Here is an 18,536-nt window from a genome sequence, read left to right as displayed (position 1 = left end):
GTTAATCACCATACAGTACCTCATTAGTTTTTGATGTATTGTTTCATGATTCATTGTTTGCATATAATACCCAGTGCTCCATGCAATATGTGCCCTCCCTAATACCCATCAGCGGGCTCACACATTACCCACCCCCCTAAAATCCTCTGTTTGATTCCAGGAGTCTCTAGGCTCTCATGGTTCCTCTCCCCCTCTGATTTCCCCTCCTTCATTTTCCCCTTCCTTCTCCTAATGTCCTATGCTATTCCTTATGTTCCACAGATAAGTGAAACCATATGATAACTGCCTTTCTCTGTTCAACTTATTTCACTTAGCATAATCTCCTCCAGTTGATGCAAATATTGGGTATTCATCCTTTCTGATGGGTGAGTAATATTTCACTGTATATATGGACCACATCTTCTTTATCCATTCATCCATTGAAGGGCATCTTGGCTCCTTCCACAATTTAGCTAGTGTGGCCATTTCTGCTATGAACATCAGGGTATATATGGCTCTTCTTTTCACTACATCTGTATCTTTGAGGTAAATACCCAGTAGTGCAACTGCTAGGTCATAGGGTACTCTATTTTTAACTCTTGGAGGAACCTCCACACTGTTTTTCCAAAATGGCTATATAAACTTGGATTCCTACCAACAGTGAAAGAGGGTTCCCCTTTTCCACAACTTCTCCAACACTTGTTTCTTGTCCTGTCAATTTTTGCCATTCTAACTGGTGTAAGGTGGTATCTCACTGTGGTTTTGATTTGAATTTCCCTGATGGCTAATGATGATGAACATTTTTTCATTTGTCTGTTAGCCATTTGTATGTCTTCTTTGGATAAGTGTCTGTTCAAGTCTTCAGCCCATTTTTTGACTCGATTATTTGTTCTTTTGGGTGTCAAGTTTGAGAAGTTCTTTGTAGATCTTGGATAACAGCCCTTTATCTGTAGTGTCATTTGCAAATATCTTCTCCCATTCCGTGGGTTGTCTCTTTGTTTCATTGACTGTTTTCCTCTGCTATGCAGAAGCTTTTTATCTTAGTGAAATCTCAGAAGTTCATTTTTGCTTTTGTTGCCCTTGTGTTTTGTTTCCAAAAACACGTCTTTGGAGACGTGTTTTGAGAGAAATTGTTGTGGCCAATGTTGAAAAGGTTACTGTCTGTGTTTTCCTCTAGGATTTTGGTGGATTCCTGTCTCACATTGTCTTTCATCCATTTTGAATTGATCTTTGTGTATGGTGTAAGAGAATGGTTGAGTTTCATTCTTCTGTATATAGCTGTCCAGTTTTCCTAACACCATTTGTTGAAGAGACTGTCTTTTTTTCCATCGCATATTTTTTCCTGCTTTGTCCAAGATTAGTTGACCATAGAGTTGAGAGTCCATATCTGGGCGCTCTCTTCTGTTCCATTGGTCTATGTGTCTGTTTTTGTGCCAGTACCATGCTGTCTTGGTGATCACAGCTTTGTAATAGAGCTTGAAATCAGGCAATGTGATGCTCCCAGCTTTGTTACTGTCTATCATTATCCCAGGATTGTTAGCTGAAGAGGACTCCTTTTCCCAGTTTAGGCCTCAAAAGCTGAATTTGATCAAATGGACACCAAGGAAGGGAGATTTCTCAATAAAAAAGCATCATAGCCGTAAGCCTCTTCCAAAGAGAGGTGCAGCTATCCCTAGAAAGTACGGGCAGGATTTGGTACTCAGTTTGTGGGAGCTAGTGCAAAATGATAATGTGGCCTTCCTTGTTCCAAATTTTAGGACTTTCAAGATGGAGGCAGCAGAGCATGAAACAAAACATGATTGGGGACCGTAGGGGATACATCTGCCCTGGGTGCAAGTTTCCTATAACAGGGAAACAGGGACTGGAAGAAACCTTGGTGTGGGCCCTGCCAAGTGGCTTCAAGTATGACTGATAGACAAATTAAATGTTTCATTTAAGTTCAGCAATGATAACCATTCCCCTCATTCTTACATTTTCATTAAAGTTAAAAAGTAGGACATAGACACACCCGCAGGCTGATATTTCGAGACTTACCTCCTTCCCCATTGAATTGCCTGGAAGCATGCCAGTTTTATAATGCTCGTTCAATATTGCTGAAATCTAAAACATTATTTTGCATTTCATGACTTTATTGTTTTCACAGCATTTCCACTCACATTACTTCTTATGATCATAATAGAAAAATATTGTTTTGTCCATTCGCTTGAAAGGGAATTCAAATGCAAGTCTGTTCTGATGTGCCCGCATCACACAGCTGACAAACCGCTATCCAGGTCCTTTTGATGTTAAGTCATTCAGTTATTTATTCATCTGTCCTTCCATCGGTCCCAACACCTGCTCTGTACAAGGCCGCCTACTAGGCCCTGGTGACCTCACAGCTCCTGACCTTGGGAGCTCATGGTTTAGTGGGGAAGATAGCAAAGAAAACAAGTTCCACCATAGCATGAGATGAGCAAAATAATGGAAGTGAGTACATATAACAGAATGCTGAACTCTGCCTAAAGGGACCAAGGGAAGCTTCACAGAGATAGCAGTCATCCAGCAGGTTTTGAAGGATGAAACTGAGTGTTTCCTATTGCATGGTTGAATTGAACAGACACAAAGAGAGGCACAAACTCCACTGTGTTCTCAAAACAATTTCGCTGGCTGAAAAGCTTCTCACCTGGTTGTTTTAGTCCCACCAATGGGAAGTCATACTGCAGGGAGCCGTTTGTAGGACCAATTTCCCCTGCAAGTGTTCCTGGGTTAGGAAGGATTCCTGGGTTGGAACAGCTAGGAGCTTAGTGATAGTCCACACTAGAGAAGTGCTTTCCAAGCATTGGGCAAATGTAATGCATCCCTACTGAAACTCATAGTCACACCCAGCCAGGTCAGCGGGGCAGGATCCTCTCTGTGTGTTCATAGACAGCAATCACACAGAACATATCTAGAACCTGTTCTGGATTATCCACTAATAGATATTAGAACCTGTGTGGCTTTCCAAATGTACATTCAAATAAAGGAATTCAACTTCAATCTCTCCTAAGCATCTACTCTGTGCACACTGCTGGGCCGTGTGCCATGGGGCAGAACACCTTGTCTACCCTGGGTCTCCTCCACAGTTCCTGGTGTAACACACGCCACATGGTAAGTGTGGCTGGTCTTTTGCCAAACTGAGCCGAACTGATTGTATTGTCCAAGTGAAGTTCAAATTCTCATACAAATGAAATAGAACCAATCATTGGGCAAATGGTCTGCACCACTGCTTCTCAGAGCGTTTATGGTGAAAACCAGGTTTTTATTATCAATCTGTGGCCACTTTTTGTAAAACACAGCATCTAATGACTGAATGCCATGGCAATGCCAAATGGCTGTAAAATCTCTCTGCATTCACTCTTAATTTCTGAACTTATCTCAGCCAGGGCCCATAACAGTTGGCAGAATGATACCAGGCTGATACTAGTACACAGACTGTACTTTGAGAATCACTAGCTTATATGATCCCCAAACCCTCATTATCTGGAAATCCCAGAATGATTGAGAAAATCGTCAAGTTTTGTGAAACATTTAATAATGTTGATGAGAGTATCATTTTCCAAGTGTTTCCTATGTTGAAGGTACTGTCAATGATTAGGAACAAGCCTAATTCTATCTTTTCATGGAGGAGAATACTGTTTAGTGAAGGAGACTGACAAGTGCACACCTCAGTTCTTTTTGACCATAGCTTGAATAGAGCAAGAGAAGGTATCACTGGGAGTAGAAACACAGGGGCTCTGGAAGTTATAACTCTGAGTATAATCCCTGAACTATTTGTTTACCATCTACCTGACCGAGAGCAAGTGACCTCCACCTTTCAGAGCCTCAGTTTCCCTATCCAGATATAAGAGGCCTTCCATAACATATGATTATTGTTTCATATGTATGATGGCTTGTCATGGTGTCGTAGAAAGTGGCAACTGAGTTATTTGTCACAGACTCAGATGAGGAGTATCAGACAGAGAAAAGTTCTAATGACACCTGATTACTACACCTCAGTGTAGTGAAAGGCCTTGAGGTTCCATGGTAGAAAGCATCTGAAGGATGTGAGATATCCTGGCTTGAAGGAAAGATGATTCAGAGGACAACAGAGCTGACTTCATTTCAGAAGAGCCATTACATGGAAGTGAGCATAGGCCTCTTTTGGGTGGCCCCAAAGCCTGGAAACACAACCAGTATAAGAATTTGGAAAGAAATAGATTTCAAAGGAAGGAGTTCAAAGGAAAAAGGAAGAAGTTTGAAGTAAGAAATTTCTGGCAGGCAGTCCTCCTAAGATGGAAGGTGACTTGCCAAGAGTGAACCATCATTGATATATAAAGCTTCTGTCCATAAAGAAAAGCCTAGTGTCAGGTCAAAGATGGGTCTAGGTCATCTCCAGTATTCTCTGGACTTGACTTTATAACTCTGAAAATTCAGGAATCAACTTTATCATGGTGCAGAGAGCCTCCTCAGATTCTGTGAGTTTGGGCATTTAAGGTAGGACAGCTGGGAAGATGTCAATCAATTTGTTAGAACTACTAAAATAGCAGTGTGTGCTAAAAAGTGGTCCTAATAGTCTATGATTAGTCTAGCCCTGTATAGCATATACATGGCTCTTCTATTTGCCTAGCTCTGTATAGCATATGAAACATCTTCACATGTTGTCTTGCCTACAACTCTGAGAGGGATGTATAATTGCTATCCCCAAACTAGAGATGAAACAATAGCTCAGACAAGTTCCCAGTTCAGGAAAGAACACAGATCCCTTAAGTTAGAGATCTGGGGCTCACACCCAATGTACTGGTTCGCAATCCCTAACTCTTCTCAATGTCCAGCCTCCTCCCATCCTTCCCAAGACTCAGTGTCCTTACACTAGATGACCATTCCTACCCCAGCACTCAGACTGTTTGTGAAAAGGCATTTGAAAATACTTTGAACAGTTGGAATGATTTCCTTCCTTCCTTCCTCCCTCCCTCTCCTGGTTTCTTCTTTCCTTCCTTCCTTAAATGTTTACTGAACAGATTTAATGTTCCAGGCACTATGACAATCAGTTGGGATGCCAAGATGCATAATATACAGTCTTTGCCTTTAAGGAGCTACCAGGCTGGATGGGGGATACAGACATTGCTCAAGAAAAAAAATCACAAAGCATATCACTAGTGCAAAAATTAAAATTCAAAAAATGGAGATTGCTCAGGGGTAGAAGTGATTAATTCAGATGGGGGAGTGGGACCATTAGAGAAGTCTTCCTGGAGGAGGTAACATCTAAACTAGGTTTGGAAGAAGGACTTGCATTTCACCAGGAAGATGGTGTTGGGAAGGTGTTTGGACAGGGAGAAGAAGATATTCCAGAGGAATAAAGGAACATTTACTATGGCATAAAGATTTGAAACAGCATGATATATTCAGAGGCCTGGAAATAATGTAAAGAGCTAGAGTGTTGAATAAGAACCAGGAGTAGTGAGAGATGGGACAAGAGAGGTTGGAAAGGTCAACAGGAAGATTCAATGCCAGCATAAGGAGCTTTGTTTTTATCCTAAGTGCAATGGGGAGTTCCTACTGTGGTTCAGTTAAAGAAGAGACATGTCAGGGTTTTAGAACTTGCTCTAGCACATGAGTATCAGAATATGGAATGGATAAGGGGGAGGAAGCTGACCATTCTCTGTCCCCTCTTCCATGTTCCCAAATCAATTTTCAGCCCCTCTCTGACTAGTGCTGTGTCCCAGGAGGCCAACCACTGCTGACCACACCTTCTGCACTCCCTTGAACTAGACTTCTGGGTTCAAACAATGGGAAGCACCAGCAAGAAGAAGGGAGATGGGTAGAAGGAGCATTGTGTGATTTCTTCCTTGTTTCCTCTCTGCTCTGCATAGGCTCTCTGGTATTTCCCACTGCGTAGCCCTTCATCCATGGTTCTGGTTCTCACTGGGTTTCAATATCTTCATTCCTTCCCCCCACGCCTTCAGTCCTACAAATGGTAACAGCTTCCAGCAGTTGCTAGTCTCTAGATGCCTCCAGTAACCCAGCCCTCACCTCTCTGATAGTCCCTTTATTAATGGTCCTTCATTTGAACCCTGTGAGATGAGTTCTGTTTCCAGCCAAGACCCTGGAGGATACCTGGAACTGAGGTTAGACAGGGGTCTGCAGAGAGGCAGAGTCATTGCAGAAATCTGAAAGGTGTGCAGAGGTGAAGAAAGGGAGCCAAGTGGGATTCTTTCCAAGGGGGAAGCTTGTGAAGGGTCTCCCAGAAGGAGAATTCTTGCAAGGCTGAGTGGGTGGTGGGGCACTCCCCATAATGGAAAATACAGGAGGAGAACCAGGTATCAGTGGGTTGATGAGATCAGTTGAGTATGAAGTGCCTGTGGGACACCAGGAAGAGATGTCCAGGAGACCGGTGCACCAGAAGGTCTGGCCTAGAGATTCAGCCAAGACACCAGCAGCACAGAGCTAACAGTTAAGGTCCATGGACAACTGAAAAATGCATTAAATTTGCCACAGGCTCATCTCATTGGTTGTCTTAATAATTATTGGTATAGGGCACCTGGGTGGCTCAGTTGGTTAAACATCTGCCTTTAGCTTAGATCATAATCCTGGAGTGCTGGGATCGAGTCCTGCATTGGGCTCCCTGCTCAGTGGGGGTCTGCTTTTCTCTCTATCTCTGCCCCCTACTAGTGATCTCTCTCTCACTGTCACACTCTCTCAAATAAATAAATAAAATCTTTTAAAAATTTAATTATTGATATATAAAGAAGGAGAGTTATAATGACCTAAGATCTCACAAAAATTCTGTTCAGAGACCGCCTGCCTTCCACCTTGATTGATAACCCTCCTCTTGAAGATGTAGGGGTTTGTTTTTCAAATCCACAATTTTCCCTGGCATTCCATTTAGTCAGTCCTATTTTTCACCACCAGATTGTTTGCTGGGGAAAAGAACAAAAACAGCAACAGATGTCTTTGTTTTGGGGTTTTGCAAAACTCTCTGGTTAAGATAACACTTTCAATTAAAGAAGTTGTATCATCCAAATACCATATGCCAACAAGCCCTCATTTGCAAAAATCACCTGCTTCCAGAACTTGATGAGTCCTCTTAAACCATCACCCAGCAGCTAAGGTAGGCATCTAAACAGATCCTTCCATGTCTCCTCTGGATTCTGAATGCTTCCATCCAAAAGGTAGAGTCAAGAAGTTATCTTCTGATTGGTCCTTTGGCCTCTGCCAACATTCATTACCACTTCCTCAGTCTTCACGCATACATGTGCATGCGCGTGCGCACGCACACACACACACACACACACACACACACACACACACACATTCCTGCATGTGTGTAGCCTATGCTATTCATTGCATATAAGGGCCTGGAACATTTTAGGCGCTTAGCAAATCCCAGAGATAAATAAATTCATTCCTCCTTTCTTTCCTTCATCTTTCTCTCCATGTTTGTTTCTTCTGTAGCTTCACATTCTCTGAGACTTTCATACTGCACAGTTGCTAAGCAGGGAACATATAAAGGTATATAAAGTTAATTAACATATAAAGGTAAGTAACGAGACTCCCTGTCCTCAGCATACCTGCCATCTGGGAGAGGGCCACATGCAAAAAAGAGCTCCTATCTCAGGAAGACTGTGAGCTCCTTGAAGGCAAGAACCAGTCCTAATCTCTGTGCAGCCCCTCTTTCACAGTGCTGGGATCTCCGCAGGCATTCAGTGTCTATCGGGTAAATGTTTGTTCAATGAAACACTGAACAAGACAAACGAGTGCCATGCTGCCGAAACGTGGGGGTGGGGGTGCCATGCTAAAATTCCGAGTGAGAGGGAGCCAGGCAGGACTTGGGGAGCAGTGGTATGTGCACTGAGTGCTGGATGGAGAAGGGCAGGAGGGCAGGGTCTGCTGGGCTGTGGGAAGCCCTTCAACCAAAGCATGGAGTCACGACTGAAGTGACCGTCAGCGGTGAGCCATCTGGTTTGGTCACAACATCAGGTGAGAGCAGGATTCCACATGATCTGAGTCTTATTACAGAGGATCCTTAATGCTTACTTAAAGTCTGGGCTTTGTTAGACCCTGGGGAATACTGCACACTGAGAAAAGTACAGAGTGGCATCACATCCAGGACAGCCGGTTGTAATAGGCTCACCGCACTCTAACCTGGGCTGTGGGTATTGGGTCAAAGTCTCATGTTCCTTTTTGACCATAAGCAATTTCAGAATGGGAACTGGAATTCGATATGGATGGAATACTCGCCTGGATAATCTCCATATGCCCATATAGACCCACGGTCTCTGTTTCCCCATCTAACTCTCTGACCCAGAATGCTGACTTTATAAAGACCTTATAAAGCTTCCCTTGCCCTCTGGCTCTCAGTCAATTCGGGCCAATAGAAGTCGCCAGAAGGAAATCACAAAGTAAGAAGAGAGTAAGGATGGCACTTGGGCTCCCTGCCTCCCTCTGGGTCCGGTAGCTGTGGGTTAGCTATATTCCTCTACCAAAGGCCACGGATCCTGAAAAATGGTCATTTCTAGACTGTTGCTCTCTTCTGGGTCCATAACGGACTAGCTCTCTGGGCTCAGTTCCTCGTGTGGACCTTGGGATAACAATTCCTACTACATAATGCGATTGTAAGGATTAAACAAGATAATATTCACAAAGCACCCAGGATAGAACATGTGCTCTATACATGATTAGCTTCTATTATACAGAAAAAAAAAAAAAAAAATGTTTGTATATATTGTGATTAGTACTCACTGTTGAAAACCCACATGGACAGACAGCCTCAACTGAGTATTCTTTTCTTCTCTTACGAATTACTGCCCCAGACATACAGACAGACAGCTGTACATACAATTCCTCATGAGTTAAATGAAGTTGTCAGTGCTTGAAGCTTCTCGTTTAGACTCTTCCTGTTTCCTTTCCTGGGTCGACTCAAAACTTCCATGTGGGAGACTGTGCAGGTGGAAGGGATATGACCAGAGGGAGAAAGAAGAAAAAGGACATGTTTGAAAGCTGCCACGTGCTCTGTATTTTCATGTCTCCTATCTCATTAAATTTTTACAGGAGCATACATAACATGAGCAGAATTCCTATTTTCACTGGTGAACTTGGTGAAGTTCAGAGAAGTTAGGGACTTTGCTCAAAGCCATGCAACTAGGAAAGAGTGAAATCAGGATTTGAGCCCAGCTCTCCTGGTCCCCAAATCGCACTCAGCCTTCCTAGAGCCTCCTAGAGCCTCACTACGGAGTTCAAGCCACCTCTCCAGCCAGACAGAATGTTTATGTGTTTTTCTCTTTAAGCTCAAACTTCTTTGGCTGGAAGCTGCAAATCGTTCCAAGACACGTGACAGTTACTCACTTAGGAGTGAGCCACAGGTCTTTCCTGGCTGGCTCTGCCAACTCTTCTCTTTTAATTGTTTCTGGGGGAGGGGAAAACTCCACATTAATGGAATTCCAAAAAAGAATGTTATGGTGACAAAGCAGGGAGAAAGCTCAGACAATGGGAGGAAATGTTGAAAGATTCCCTTTCATCTCCTAACGGCAGTTTGGGTCTGCACACATCCACCCCTGGGAACAGACTCCAAGAGCAAAGGTTCCCCACAACGAGCAGCCCACATTTTGTGAGTGCATAGTTACTCTTCCTTCCGTTTTTTAAAAATATTTTTCTAACCAGGTCTCCGGAATTGAATCTAAACACTGCAAGGATTGCTTCATCCTTTCCAAAACAGCATTTCACTCTCCGGCCCCTCTCTAACGCCCCTGGTGAGAATTTGAGTATCTAGATAAATGGACCCAAGCCTTTGAAATCTTGGGAAAAAGAGGTGTGACATAACAAAACACACAAGCCCTGTTCTGGTTCTGTTTCATCTCCAAAGCAGCTCGGTGAGAGTGAGCCTGAGGGAAAATAGGACGGGGCTCTGATTTGCTCTGCACTGGTCCAGGAGGCTCAGCTGTGCTAAGAAAATGAGGCATTGTGAAGAAAGTGGATTTGGACTAAAAAGCCCTGCTTTTGCATCCTGGCTGCTGCATTATGAGCAAGTGACTCAACCCACCTGATTCTCAGTTTCTTTAGCAATGCAATGGGGACAATGACATCCACCCCTCAGAGCCCCTGTGAGGATTGGAAAAATCTCTGTTCTGTGCTTTGGAGACTCCAGGCTGGTCTCTTTTGGGGTAGGTCTGGAGCTGGCTGACAGGTGGTAGCAACCTCATTGACACCCCCACGGCCATGTCTAACAGGAAACCATGAGCTCCTTGACACACAGCTGGCTGTTGACCAGAAGTAACCCCATGGCGAAACTTTTGAGTTTCAGTTACTGAGAGGCTGAGATAGAACTTCTCAGACTACAGAAATTGTCCCAGTTCACTGGGTCCACCACTCTCGTTTCCATTTTTTTTTTTTTTTTAAGTTTAGGGAAAGAGCACTGGAACAAGTACACAGCAACACAGATGTTCTGGGCAGTGGAAGCTGAGAGGAGTGAGGAGGGGGAGAACTGGTGGGAGACAGTTGCCAGGGAGACCAGACTAGCTAGAGAAGCTGGTTGAACCCGCAGAAGCCCTTTAAAGCCTGGCTCAGGCATCCCCTCTTCCAGGAAGTCTTCCCTGACTGCATTCTCTCAGGCTGAGTTAGGTTTCCTTCAGGATGAGAAAAAAAAGAAAGGTATCCTTCAGGGGGTTCCACAAACCTTCCATGCTTCCATGATTGCATTTGCATACAGAGCACTCTAAGTTTCCATTTGGTTTCTTTGTGAGCTGGTGATGAGATCTTATTAATCTTACAAACCCAACTGGCACAGTGCTTGACACACAGTATTTTGCCCAAAGTGGTAAATGTTATTGGAAAAACAGGTGCCTAACTGCCTGAGTGCACCTGAGCTCACCTGTCCCAAAGGCAGCACCAAGGGTGTTCTAGCCCTCACTAGGACACAGCCACCAGAAATGTTCAAAACTGGGTGGGTGGTGACTACATGGGGCCATGGAAATCACCACACGCATGCTTCTACCAGGAAGCATGTTTTTCCCAGGATGAGGAAAAACACAACCTGGCCCCTCCCTTTCCCCTGCCCCTGCCAAGGAAAAGTAGATTCAGCAGGGGTTCCAACCCATCAGATTTGAATTCAAGTCTGAGCTTAGTCCTAGGAAGAACCTGAGGTGTCAAGCAGGGAAATAGAGGCAGATGTCCAGAAATTTAGAGCAGGCAATCATGATGTCTCTTGGCCCCAAGAGCTGATAGTACTAAGAGCCAACTAAGAGAACACAGGATAGCAGAAGCAGATGTGGGGAATGTCTTCATCAAAATGACACTAACATAGCAAAAATACCCCAGCTCTGTCCAAAAGTTATCAGCCCAGATCTCTGGGGAGTTATGTTTTCCTCTATGGGACTATATAATTAAAGGCGACCATAAAAAGCAAATCACTTCATTCTGAAATTCTCTCTCTCCCAATGCCAAAGATGTGAAGTCACCTGGTGGCTTAAATGGAAACAGCTCCAGGGTAAGACCCGTGTGACAATCCAAGATCAAAAGATGAATAAGATGGGGTCCTCTTTCGTCTCAACTCTTCTCCTACATGAGGAAGATGGATGCTAAGTGGAGAGGGCCCGACAGCCTGCTCAGGAGAGAGTGTATGTGGAGTCTGGCTGAACGCTTTCCTTGAATGCATCCAGTCAAGGGAGGGGAACAAGGTGTGAATGCAAGTTCTTTCTGTGAGATGCTTTGTGACCGTTGACAAGGACAGATCAAGATTTCTCAATTTTTGACCCTATTGACCTATGGGTCTGGATAATTCTGTGTTGTGGGGACTGTTCTGTGCACTGTAGGATGTGAAAAAACATCCCTAGCTTCTGCCTGCTAAAAGCCAGTGGCTACCAAAAATGCCTCCAGACATTGTCAAATATTCCTTGAGGGGAAGAATCACTGCCCCTCACTTCCACCCCAATGAAGAACTACTGGTGCAGCTAGACTATGAAGCTTACAGCAAAACTCTGGGCTTCGGTGTGGTTTCATAGCTGCAGTCTTGGACATATAGGACTCTGGATAAGAGACGGCCCCGGTAACATCATGAGCACTATTATTATTAGACTATGTTTCCTCTACATCCAAAAAGACACCTGTAAAATTGAACCACGTACAGAGAGAAAAGTACTGAAATCACAGAATGCATTAAAAACAAAAACCATGGTACTCTGAATTTAACCCAAGAATAATATGAAATCGAGCACCGAATTTAATTCAAAGCCTTGGAAGCCAATGGGAAACTTGAGGAATTTTATAGTTCTTGTTTTCTGACAAAAGGAAGCATACCTTTTTTACTTGTCAGAAGAAACCCACTTTCGTCCTATAACTGGACTTTACAGGGGATTTATCGGAAGATCCTTGGGGAAGGATTATTAAAAGACAGAAGGACCAGACAAACGCACTATGGCAACCAGGCTGACAGAAAGGAATCAGGGCCCCCACATATCCTACAAAAGGACAAAAAGCAGCTTATGCATTTATGTAGCAAGCTTTATTGAGCACCATCTGCAGGCAGGACACCACACCAGACACGGGTGGTAGATAGATCTACAGTTGTTGGAGGTATACCTCTGAATGAGACCATAACAAAAACAAGCAAGCAAACAAACAAACAAAAACGCTCCAGTTTTCCTAGAGCTTACATTCTTGATAGTTCAGAATCAACCACTTAATAGTTGCGCATCTCCAAACGTGTCATTCCATTTCATGGTGTCTCCATTTCTTCATCCGTTCAATGAGAGTAACACTCACCAGCAGGACCAGACTGGCACTTGGAAGGCTTACATTCTTTGAATATTTGTTTAACATTTACTTAGAAGAGAAGGAACGAATCGGAAGAGGGAAGAGCTGAACGGGGAGACTATGGCAGGTCTACCGCGGATGGTTGTCTACGCGGCCGTGTACCGCACAGGCCCCTCTACGTACGCACGCACGTGGCGTATGGAAGCAGAGCACAGCCTCACATGAATGCGTGACGTCGTGTCCCCAGGACAGCATCCCACCCCATACTCCACTGAGCAAAATAAGGCTCTGCCATCATGTCACTCACCCTCCATGGAAGATGGTTAGGTACTTTGAGGCTCACTACTCAGGCCAGGCAGCTTTCCAACTCCTTCATCCACATATTCTACCTCAGAGAAGCTCTGGAAAGCATTCATCTTGCATTTCCAGGAATGCTTAATGCTTAATGCCCCTTGAAGACTGATAGACTGGGTTACCATGTCCCACGGTATTCGTTATGGGCGTATACCAATACCCAGTTACTGGTCCACTGGCTCGCTGGGCTTGCCTCTAGGGCTTGAGGGTTAAATGAAAAAGAATGCAGAAACCCCCTGGCAGGTGGGGCCCACTCAACAAGAGATAGTCTTCATAATCTCCATCAGCCTCACCCAGGACTGTCTGAGAAGTGAATGAGGTGAAACAGAGCGGGTGGAGAGACTTCTTGTCCAATGCCCCATAGATCCTAGTCAGGGTCATTACTGTCTGCTCATCAGGAGCAGCAGCACCGCCAAAGAGCCAAACCTGAGCAAACTAGAGAGCTAAGGGTCCGAATCTGCGGAACAGATGAAGGAGGAGACCTGAGAGTCAAGGACAGCTAGAAAGGCTTTGTAGCTTGCAAAGCTGTGGACATGCAAATTCCAGAGGAAACCCCTCCCCTTCCCCCCTTCTCCTCACCTCCTCCGCCCCAGCTTCCGCTGCCCAGCCAACATTATTTTCTGGACCCCTTTAATTTGGAGGCTTTTAGGGCCACATCCTGCCATCAATTTGGGGGCTGACTTCAATGAACATTCTGTGTGGGGAGGGAGAAGGGCAGGACGCAGCTTTCTCCTGGCGGGCCCTGATACAATAGGGTTTTCTACTGAGATCAATGGATTAATTGCAAACGCTCCGTTTGGGGCCATAAGGAGATGTATTGTTTTCCCACAGTCGGCAGTCAGGGCCCGGGCTGGCCCAACTTCATTTCTGAAAAGTCGGGGAAAACAATTTTGTAAAAAGGGGTGGGGGTGGAGGGGTTCGGGAGAGTAATTTTGCTCATCTCATTAAAGGTCAATAACAATTACAGTGAAAATTCAGAAGGCCCATTTGTTCTCTGACTGGGGCCCTGTCTGGAAAATTCCATCCAGAAACAATTTGCTGTCTCTCTTGCCATCCTCCCCTCCCCCACAAGGCTCTTGCTCACTAATGCTACAAGCGTTGAGAAGGGGGAAGGTACCGGGGAGTTCTCTTCCCTACCCTTGGGAAGTTGAGGTGGGTACCTTGGCACCGTTCCTTTCTCCGTCCAGTTATTGGAATGTTTTCCTGGCACTGGATACCGCCTGGGAAGGCAGGAATTGGAGCCCTCACCCTGCTGTTTCATAGCTGATGAACTTGGCAAAATTCAACTCTCTGCACATCCACAGTGCCATCTGCAAAATGGGAATAGTAATCTGGACCTGCCAGGTATACCAGGAAGACGAATGCAATGTGATGGGCAATGTCCAGTGAAGTCAGTGCAGCTCAAACACAGGCTAAATGAAGCCTTGAAACAAGGCGTTCTGATGGCACCATGGCCATCAGGGCAAACAGTTCCCACACCATCGAGACCACATCTGCTGGCGCCACATTTCAAGCCCCCCACTTCCCAGCCCCCCTCCCTTTCCAGCCTTGTTTCCCTCTCCTCCTCACCCCCCAGCCCACCCCGCCTTGTCTGCATCATCCATTCTTTCCTTTATGCTAGCCATGCTTCCAACTCTGGACTCTCGATTCTGAAATGCACCTGTTCACACCTGCCCCATTCGAAGACTAAACTCAATTGTCAACTGCTCCAGAAAGTTTGATTGGGTCAGCTCTAAGGCTTTGATTCCTCTCGCTACATTTAGCTCATTGATTATCGCCATGCCGTCAGAATGCACATTCTCTTAGCAGTGGCTCTCCCAAACACTCATGTATCCCTTAAACAAATTAGAAACGGGTTAAGCATTCTGGCTCTGGGGCCATGACTGTCTGGGTTTGAAAGTCAGCCTCACTTCTTGCTGGCTGTGGCATCTTGACCTTTCTGTGCCTTGATTTCCTCACCTATAAAATGGAACTAATACCTGGACCTATTTCAGAGGTTCCTCATAAGGCTAAAGGAGGTAGTGCATGTAAAATCCTTCAAAGAACATTTGGAACATACGTGCTGAATAAATATTAGATAGTATTATTATTTAATATCTAGTCTGTTTCAGGGCCTGGGGACACGGGAATGAATAAGACATGCTTTCCTTCAACAAATATTTCTTACATGCTTTCTGTATGCCTGGGATTGCTCTGCTCCTGGTGGGAAGAGGAAAGGAGTGGATAGAGATAACAAAATAGGAGAAAAATAGAGAAACAAGAAAAATATCATCCTATGAAAAGCACCATGTGGCAAATGACAATAGATCAAAGTGATGGAACGTCACTGAGGGTCTCTTTAGAGGGGAAGCCAGGGAAGGCCTCTTCGGGGAGGGGGCATTTAGGCTATAGTGGGAGGGCACATGTCGATTCAGGGCTCCGAGGAGAGAGGACCTGTCTGGTTCATTTCTGTTGTTACCTGCACCTGGTTCTGCGGTTAGCACACAGTGGATAGTGAACGGGGACCCTGAATTTAAACTCTCTCACTCCCAGGTTCCTGGGAAGTTGTTTGGTGGTTAGTTAGGGATGTGCAGACAATGACAGGAATGAAACCAAATAACGTGTTGATTGGATGGCAAAAACCCCTGTATTCTCTTGAAGGAGTTGAAAAGTGTGAGCACCCCAGCTTTAGGGACGGCCAGAGCTGAATTTGCATCCCAGCCCGACCACTCTGGCCTCAGAGCCTCCCTCCCCTCTTCCAGGAAACCGTGCCAATGGCATCTCCTTTCAGGGGTTTGTGAACACTGCTAAGACCTTGAAGGTAAAGTGGCCTCACTGATAGGAATCCCATAAAGATCAACTCCTTTCCCCACACAGCAGAGCCCCGAGACCAAGAACCGCAGTCCTGGACTCATCACTCTATTAAAAATCTGTAAGAAGAAGTGAAATATTCTAGTGACTACTCGTTCATCTCCCAGTCAAATGCCATCAAATGTTTTTTCAAGGGAAATGAAATAGTAGGAAAAGGAAGAGAGTTTTTTTTAAAAAATTCTCTCTTCTTCACTGCCTTCCAAAAAAAAAAAAAAAAAAATTGACTTCCAGAACATCAAAAGCTCCTCAAAGAATCAACAATATTTTTTGATGATGGAAGTATGAATAATCAAACATATGGATTACATTTCCTTAAATTATGCAGAGCCTAAAATCCAGGAGGAAAGGGAGGGTGCTGGTAAAATGTTTTTCACATTTTATTAAAACCTCAAGGTCTGAGGAATACTTTTATGACTATCATACACACACACACACACACACACACACACTTCCCCACTCAAGAAAAAAATGAACACGCTGAGCATCTTTTTTTCCTGCTCAAGGTTTGTCTTTGCTCTACTCAGCTCTAATTTCTCAGCACCAGCCTCCCTCATAGGAAAAAAAAAAAAAAAAAAAAAAAAGGACCACAGTTCGGTCCAGCTTTCAAGCTCTTCACTTTACCAGCTGTGTGACCCTGAGCAAGTCCCTTCCATTCTCAGAGCTCAAGTTATAAATAGGAACGAAGGTTCCTACTTTACACGGTGGGGAGGATAAACGGTATGGGACGTGTGGACATACCTGGGGAACTGTACCATGTCAGGTGGGTATAAAGGCTAGAAGTGCCTCCAGGAAGCTAGTCCTGCCTCAACAGGCAGACTGGTATACCGGTAGAGGTTAGACAGCCTGACCGCCCACCTTCAAACCCCTGCTCTGCTGATCGGAAGCTGTGTGTTCCTAAGCAGACGACTAAACCACTTGCTCTCTTTTGTGCCCCATTTACTTACTAGCCAGATGGGATGCTGCTAGGAATAGTAGTACTTAACGTACATACAGTGGTAATGAGGATTAAATCAGTAAATACCTATAAGACACGTAAGTGAGTGCCAGAGTTTGTTTTGAAAGGCAGAGATGACATGAGAGGAAGGAAAGGAGAGAAAGAAGGGAGGAACAAGGTGGGGAGGGAGAAAGGAAAGAAATGTCTCACTGAAGATACCCTGTGTCAGAAATTCACCATTTAGTAGTTGGTGTTAGGTATTAACTTTTCCAGGAGTCCTTTTTGAAAAATGCAAATACTCTTAAAAGGCATGGCATCACAATTGAGATTTAATGTGTATTTATTGAGCACCTACTGTACGTAAGGTAGTGTATTGTGTTCTTTAATTCTTTGGAAAATATCTGACTCCTTGAAGGGTGGGGGAGGTGACAAGTGGGAAAAAGAGGAAAAGTGGGGGAGAGAGAAGAACCACTTCCCTACTATAGCTTTGGCATTGGACAGACTTAAGTCCATGGGTCTGCTCCGCCAGATATTAACTGTGAACTTGGACAGGCAAGGGCAGATTGCAACAGCACTCCAAATTTGACATTTTTACCCTTGAAAATGGGCATGGTGACAATAGGTTGTGGTGGAGATAAAATGAAGCATTGTGTGTAGAACACCTCTTTGTCCTTCTCCCCAGTGCCACATCCTTGTCTCAGCACGACCCCCCCCCCACCACCATCATGGCAGACCTCTCAGAACAGGAAATCAGTTTGCCACTTTCTCTGTATAATAAAAAGTGCCCCCCCCCTTTTTTGAAGACCGTGCTGTGCTAACTCATAAGAAGCGCATTTCCTCCCCGTGACATCTCTGATCAATTCCAGCCAGAGTAACCAAGTGACTAACTCTGCCTCCAGAGGCAAAGAGCCAAAACTGGTGTTTGACTTCTCCCCAGCCTCTCAAGTGCAGAGATGATTCTTGCCAGATCCTGGTCCTTGGGGGAAATGGGAGAGAAATCAGCCTTGGCTCCAGCAATTCCACCAATAAAGGAGGCAGGGAAAGAGCTGAGTGAGAAAGAGAGGCTACAAAGCCTCCTCCTGGATTCTGGCAGATGCCAAAGGAGGAATCAGTGAGTGAGTAACTCTGCAGCCGAGAGTCCAAAGCCTGCAACCGGGGGTCTGTGCCAAGAAGACAGCACTGGGTTTGAGAGAGGTGGGTGGATCCTGCGCCAGCCTCAGCCGGATGAGGGACAGCTCAGCATGAGTCACAGACCCGGTCTGCGCTCCAAGGGTCTCCTACAGGCCACATCCATTCAGAAGGACCTCCCACAAAGGGAGCTTTTCCTTGTGGAGATTCAGATGGCCTTTATCGGGGTGGTGTGTCATCGGTGGGCATTGAATGGAAATGATAGAAAAGTCCTGTGATCTAAGCACAAGCAGGCACAAAATAGAATGCAGACAGTGCAGGACACAGGTAGCATGTTGGTGCCCAAGGCTGAGGGCTGCCGAGCTCCCACTCTAGAAATGACCACAGCTCTCATTTACTGATGGCTCCCTAGGTTCTGGCACCGGGCTGATCGCTAGCCGCACTCCACAGCCCTTACGGACAACTACGAAGAATTGGTATCTCCGAGAGCACAGTGATGCTGAGAGAATATTAGGTAAACCATTTCCTGTCCCATTACCTATTTCCCCAC

At 45.0% G+C, this 18,536-nt stretch overlaps 1 long non-coding RNA gene across 1 annotated transcript in view; it reads right to left on the bottom strand.

Moving 5' to 3' along the window:
- Positions 1 to 7,315: 7,315 nt before the first annotated feature.
- LOC122900025 overlaps positions 7,316 to 18,536 on the bottom strand; it is a 45,760-nt gene continuing 34,539 nt past the window's right edge. Inside the window, exons 2-3 of the long non-coding RNA XR_006383161.1 lie at positions 8,716 to 8,913; positions 7,316 to 7,464 (exon numbers count right to left, since the gene is read on the bottom strand). This is a non-coding gene — a long non-coding RNA (uncharacterized LOC122900025). The remainder of the gene's footprint in view (positions 7,465 to 8,715; positions 8,914 to 18,536) is intronic.

The sequence above is a fragment of the Neovison vison genome, chromosome 2 (assembly GCF_020171115.1).
Source record: "Neovison vison isolate M4711 chromosome 2, ASM_NN_V1, whole genome shotgun sequence".
Taxonomy (NCBI): Eukaryota; Metazoa; Chordata; class Mammalia; order Carnivora; family Mustelidae; genus Neogale; species Neogale vison.
This window is presented reverse-complemented; position numbering and strand designations above follow the sequence as displayed.